Below are 6456 nucleotides of genomic sequence, written 5' to 3'. Positions count from 1 at the left end.
AAGAGAACCTTCTTGGTCTATCGCCAAACCCTAACTAACAGTTCCCTCTGGAACTCCCAGAACACTGTCTATTCCTGGACTCCACAGACACCTAACTCGGAGTATCTATCAGGTTGTAAGCCCCTCACACTGGACTTAAACCTCAGTTCCCTTCTGGACCTCATAAAACTATGTCCACTCACTGGACTCCACAGAACCCTATCTGTCCTCTCAACTGTCAAAATTCCAACCGACAAAACCAACTGCCACATGGAAAGTTCAAATTGCCCCAGCCAGCTCCTGATTAGCGTATGGCCTTTGGCTGGTTTGTAAGTCTGTTCACCACAGGGCTGCATGGGAAACACTTGGAAATGTTATCGGATGGCAGACATAAGAGGAACCTGTTGGTGAGCTCTTTCTTTGCTCAAGCATCTTCTGCGAAGAAAGCTGATTATATAAGTTTTGTTTTTGTTGTGGCTACTAATTACTGTATATACTTGACTATAAGTCGACCTCATATATAAGCCAAGGGCAAGTTTTGGGGCCAAAATTGTGGATTTTGATATGACCCGTGGAAAAGTTGAGAGTAAAACTTAGGCACATATAATAAAGGATGTAAAAGATGAAGTAAAGGAAAACAATTCCAAAGAACTTACAAAATTCCAGCAGGCATAACAACTATTAGTGCATATACTAAAGGCTGGATGGATGAGAGAGTAGAAGGGGGTCAGTGCTTCTAGGGCAGATTAAACTCTTGCCTTTCACTATGGTGAAAGGCAAGAGTTTAATCTGCCCTAGAAGCACTGACCCCCTTCTACTTCTATACACACACACACATGCATTGAAATGCAGTACTTACATAGACCCATGGATAAATTGACTCAGGTTATTTGGGTCAGTTTTTAAACCTAAATTTCTAGACTCATACATGAGTATATACAGTACTCACTTGGGCCTATAAGCCAATGGCCTCAGAAAACTAGGAGCCTTTTCTCCTAGAACAGGGGCTCCTAAGGCTTTCTGTGGCTCTTTCCCCTTCCAGAGTTGTCCCTTTTCTGCCCAGAAAAGAGGATGAATAGCATCTCCTAGGCTGCATCTGCACAGCAGAAATAATGCAGTTCAACACCACCTTAGTTGCCATGGCACAGCAATATGGAATTCTGGGATCTGTAGTTTTTGCGAGATATTTAGCCTTCTCTGTCAGAGAGCTCTGTGCTACAATAAACTACACATCCCAGGAATCCACAGCATTGAGCCATAGCAGTTAAAGTGGTGTCAAACTGCATTATTTCTGCAGTGTAAATGCAGCCCCAAAAGCTTCTGAGAATCCACCAAATAGGCTGCAGAGCCTCTGTGCAATGTTTTAAATTTTTAAAAAACAAATACTCTTTCCCAAACAAGGTGTTGTCCTCTATTTACCTCTCCTTTTGGTCCCCTCCCCATTTTTAGCATTTTGCAGAAAATCGTCCCCCAGATCTCAAGGCCTGGACTCTCTTCTCCATTCCTCAGACCGAAAAGGGAGGAATCTCAGGGGGAGACTGTTGTTTTTGGAAATTGTATCCTTCTGTAGCTTCTGGGCCCCTGGTTGAAGCAAGGTGTTTATAGCAGCTACTATAGTTTAACAACAAAGCATGGGAAACTTTTTTTAGTCTGGACTACAACTCCCAGGCCTTTTGAAAGCAGTATTTACATAGGGGTTAAAAACATAAGTAGGAAAGGTTTTTTGTGGCTTTTTTGGTCTATGAGGCCATGTTCTGGAAGAGCTTATTTCTGACGTTTCACCAGCAGCTGTGGCTGGCATCTTCAGAGAATGCTGTCATGGAAGAGAGTGGGGTATATATACTGTTGGCTGAGAGGAAGCGACTTGCATGTTAATCTGTGTATTGTTCTGTTGTCCAATGGCAAGGCCTCAGGGGGTCTATTGAATTCATGATCCATCATAGAATCATAGAACCATAGAGTTGGAAGAGACCACAAGGGCCATCCAGTCCAACCCCCTGCCATGCATCTGCTGGGAAACCCCCCTCACCCTGATTGGTTTTCATTTACATTTGCTGGGTCTTGATTTTGGTGTTTTTCAAGACCGGCAGCCAAACTTTGGTCACTTTAAGAGTTTCTTCTTTCCTGTTCAGGTTGTCCAAGTGTTTATACATTTCAATGGCTTCCCTGTGCATTCTGGCCTGATAGAGGTAGGGAAAGTATGGGGCTTTCCCTGCATTGCTCAGTGCACAGTTGTTGGGCATGCTAGGTGGGGGAATGATGTAAGATGAAGCCCTAATGAAAACATAAGCTTTATTTTTCTGCCTTCACAGTCTGTCTCAGTACAGGAGAGGCCATAGCCCTATGGCAGAGCACATTTGGGCATGGCAGGGGTGCACATACAAGGCTGCAGGTTCAGCCATGTGGATGGAGCAAGCTTGTTTTCTGCTGCTCCAGAGACTAGGACACAGAGCAAGCAATGGATTCCAACTACAGGGAAAGGGATTTCGCCTAAACATTAGACAGAACCTCCTGATGGTAAAAGCTATTTGACAGTGGAGCACGCTGCCTTGGAGTGTAATGGAGTCTCCTTTGTTGGAGGTCTTTAAAAGAAGCTGGATAGCCATCTGTCGGGAGTGGCAGAATCGGTTTAGACTGGATGGTCCTTGGGGTCTCTTTCAACTCTTATGATTCTATGATCTGCACTTAAAAGGATCAGGTAACAAAAAATGGGTGGTCTTAAGGTGAAGCAAGATCGGAGTGGTCCTCCCATGAAGTACAGTGTGCCCTTCCTATCCACTGAGGTTTGTTTCTGTAGATACTCTGTAGATACCAAAATCCATGGATGCTCAAGTCCCATTAAATAGAATGGTGTAGTAAAATGGTGTCACTTATATAAAATGCAGAAAGCAATGAGGAGACAAGCTCCCTGTGCTCTAAGATGGTCAACTGTTTATTCAGTGTGAAAAAGGGCTAACGTGTTTCGGTCACAACAAGAAAGGCCTCCTTCAGGACTGGAAACAAACGCAAATGGACGTATATAACAATTATTAAAAAGACAGGACAACGCTCAATGAACTATACCATTAAAATAAAACCTATATTATCCATATCAAAATTCTACATATTCTTCAAAAGTGTTGTCCTGTTTTTGAAATGATTATAATATATGTGTATTTGTGTTTGTTTTCCAGCCCCCGAAGAAGGCCTTTCTCGTTGCGGCCAAAACTTAACACTGAATAAACAGTTGACCCTCCTAGAGCATGAGGAGCTTGTCTCCTCATTGTTTTCTGCTTTTCTGCATGCTTTTCCATTCTCTTTTCACTTTGTCTTGTGGTTGGCTGAATTGAAGAGGGTCACACAGTATATATACCCAATTCTTTTCCATGACAGCATTCTCTAAAGATGCCAGCCACAGATGCTGGCAAAACATCAGGAATAAACTTTTCTAGAACATGGCCACATAGCCCAAAAAGCCCACAAAAAAACTAAAGATAGATAGATGGACAGATTTGCTGACTGTACTGTATAATAACACACTTATTCTCATGCAGCATGCCTGTCCTCATCCACTGCTCTGTCTGGTCTGGGTCTTCCTTCCACTTCAGTGCAGCATTCCTCATACAGAGAAAAAGTTCTCCGTGGCATAACACCAAACATCTACTCTCCTACTGTGCTATCACCATCACTTTCCTCTTTACTAGCTGTGAAGAAAAACTCTTCCCAGTCTGTAATGTGCATATTATACCTTGCATATCAGCTTTTCTTCCTCTAGGTGGCATCACCTTCTTGACCATTCCTAACCAAACATCCTTGCTTCTTGCTGTTGAGTGCTGTGCATGCCTTATTCTTTGTACTGCCTTTAAAATCTCCCCAGCATTATTGTCTTCTCCTCTCCCAGTATGCCATGTCTACTCTTGATGTGTCCAAAGTACGATGGGTTCAGTTTCATTGTTTTGGCTTCTAGGGATTGCTCAAGCTTGGTTTGCTTTTGGTTGCTATTTATTTGTGGTTATTTGTGGTCAATCCAACAACAGGCTGCAAACCTGCTAACAGGCAGGGGTGACATTGGAGGGGTGCTGGGGGTATACACTTCGGAAACTTCAGCGGGTTCAAAATGCCGCAGTCAGAATTCTGACCGGGGCCAGTTATAAGGTTACCAGTTCATTTCCGGGCACAATTCAAAGTGCTGGTCATGACTTATAAAACCCTACATGCCTTAGGTCCAGACTCTTTGAGAAACCATTTCTCCCCATTTGAACTTACCAGAGCCCTAAGATCTTCAGGAGAAGGCTTTCTCTTGGTCCTGCCATCATCACAGGCTCGTCCAGTGAGGACACGAGAGAGAGCTCTCTTAGTCGCTACTCCTGGTGTAGTGGCTTGAGTGCTAGACTATGGCTCAGTCCTAGGCGATCCTGGGGACTGCAGTTTATTGTGGCACCAGAGCTCTCTGACAGAGAAGGCTAAATGTCTCACAAGACTACAATTTCCAGAATTCCTTAGCACTGAGCCAGGGTAGTTAAAGTGGTCTCAAACTGGATTATTTCTGCACTGTGAGAAGGCATAAGTGTGATGTACACCAACATATTTGTGAGGCACACCACTTGTTTTATGAAGGTTTTTGTCCTCATAGAATCATAGAATCATAGAGTTGGAAGAGACCGCAAGGGCCATCCAGTCCAACCCCCTGCCATGCAGGAAATCCAGATCAAAGCATCCCCAGCAGATGGTCATCTAGGCTCTGCTTAAAGACCTCCAAGGAAGGAGACTCCACTACACTCTGAGGGAGTGTGTTCCACTGTCGAACAGCCCTTACTGTCAGGAAGTTCCTCCTAATGTTGAGGTGGAATCACTTTTCCTGGAACTTGCATCTATTGCTCCGGGTCCTAGTCTCTGGAGCAGCAGAAAACAAGCTTGTTCCCTCCTCAATATGACATCCCTTCAAATATTTAAACAGGGCTATCATATCACCTCTTAACCTTCTTTTCTCCAGGCTAAACATCCCCAGCTCCCATAGGGCTTCATGGTTTCCAGACCCTTCACCATTTTTGTCGTCCTCCTTTGGACACGCTCCAGTTTCTCAACATTCTTTTTGAATTGTTTTGCCCAGAACTTGACACAATATTCCAGGTGGGGCCTGACCAGAGCAGAATACAGTGGCACTATTACTTCCCTTGATCTAGACCAGTGATTCAGAGTGTGGCTTCTTGCCCAAGGCCCACGGCCCACTTGTTCTGTTGCAAGGGGTCTGTCTGGCCGCCTCCATCTCTGTCCTTTTAACCCAGGCTTGGCACAAGGACTTCTGGAATTCTTTAACCCCCTTTCCCCCACTCCAGGCTTCGGAAGATGGCCCGTCGCACAGCAGAAACGGCACAGATGGGACTAGACATCCAGAAACATTACAAGAGAACCAAATTAAAACCAAATTATATTTCCCAAAAATAACATAAAGTCCAGAGAAGAAACAGCAGCGGAAGAAGAAAGAGAAGATCAGATTCCCACTGGTTAACCAACCAGTGCGCCACACAAGCCTCAATTGGAAGACACAGCTGAAATGTGAAAAGGGAACCTGCTTGCTTTCCATGGCATGACAGAGAAGTTGGAAGATCACAAGATTTTGCAGTAAATCCAACAAAAATAGGAAACATGGTACCTCACTCCAATCCAAACCAGAAGTCTGAAACAAGTTCAACCAATACAGACAAAAACAAGGAAAGTAAGCTGCAATGTAACATCAGGCAAAAGGTAATACTTATACATGAGATTGATTTAATAATAATAATAATAATAATAATAATATGATTTATTTATATGCCGCCCAATCACTGGGAATCCGGGTGGCTTACAACAGAGGGGATAATAGACAGTTCCCTGCCCTCAGGCTTACAATCTAAAAAGACATGACACAAAAGGAGAAGGGAATGCCATTGCCATTCTCTGAGGCTGAGAGAGTGTGGCTTCTTGCCGAAGGCTCACGGCAAACCTATCATGGGAATTTCTGGACAGGTTTCTTCAGAGGGGCTTTGCCATTGCCATTCCCTGAGGCTATTTTTGTGATTAATCACTATGCTTTACTTATGTTCAATTTGTAACAATGAAAATACGAATCATAACAGTAAGAAAATTAAAATTATGGAGTAGCAACAAAAATAATGTTGTGGTTGGGGGTCACCACAACATGAGGAACTTTATTAAAGGGTCACAACATTAGAAAGGTTGGGAACCACTGATCTAGACACTATACTTCTATTGATGCAGCCTAAAATCGCATTGGCCTTTTTAGCTGCTGCATCGCACTGTTGACTCATGTTCAACTTGTGGTCTACTTGGACTCCTAGATCCCTTTCACATGTAGTTTCATTCAGCCAGGAGTCCCCCATCCTATATCTGAGCATTTCATTTTCCTGCCCTAAGTGCAGTACCTTACATTTCTCCCTGTTGAAGTTCATTCTGTTAGCTGTGGCCCAGTTTTCTAGTCTGTTCAGGTCATTTTGAATC

At 43.6% G+C, this 6456-nt stretch overlaps 1 long non-coding RNA gene across 1 annotated transcript in view; it reads left to right on the top strand.

Annotated features, from left to right (window-relative positions):
- Window positions 1-278: 278 nt before the first annotated feature.
- Window positions 279-6456, top strand: part of LOC149320134 (uncharacterized) — a 12944-nt gene continuing 6766 nt past the window's right edge. The window contains exons 1-2 of the long non-coding RNA XR_016280281.1: window positions 279-386; window positions 5295-5703. This is a non-coding gene — a long non-coding RNA (uncharacterized LOC149320134). The remainder of the gene's footprint in view (window positions 387-5294; window positions 5704-6456) is intronic.

The sequence above is a fragment of the Sceloporus occidentalis genome, unplaced genomic scaffold (assembly GCF_023333645.1).
Source record: "Sceloporus occidentalis isolate IW3139 unplaced genomic scaffold, rSceOcc1.0.p SCAF_2, whole genome shotgun sequence".
Lineage (NCBI taxonomy): Eukaryota > Metazoa > Chordata > Lepidosauria > Squamata > Phrynosomatidae > Sceloporus > Sceloporus occidentalis.
Note: the sequence above shows the minus strand (reverse complement) of the source record. Positions and strands in the feature narration are given on the sequence as shown.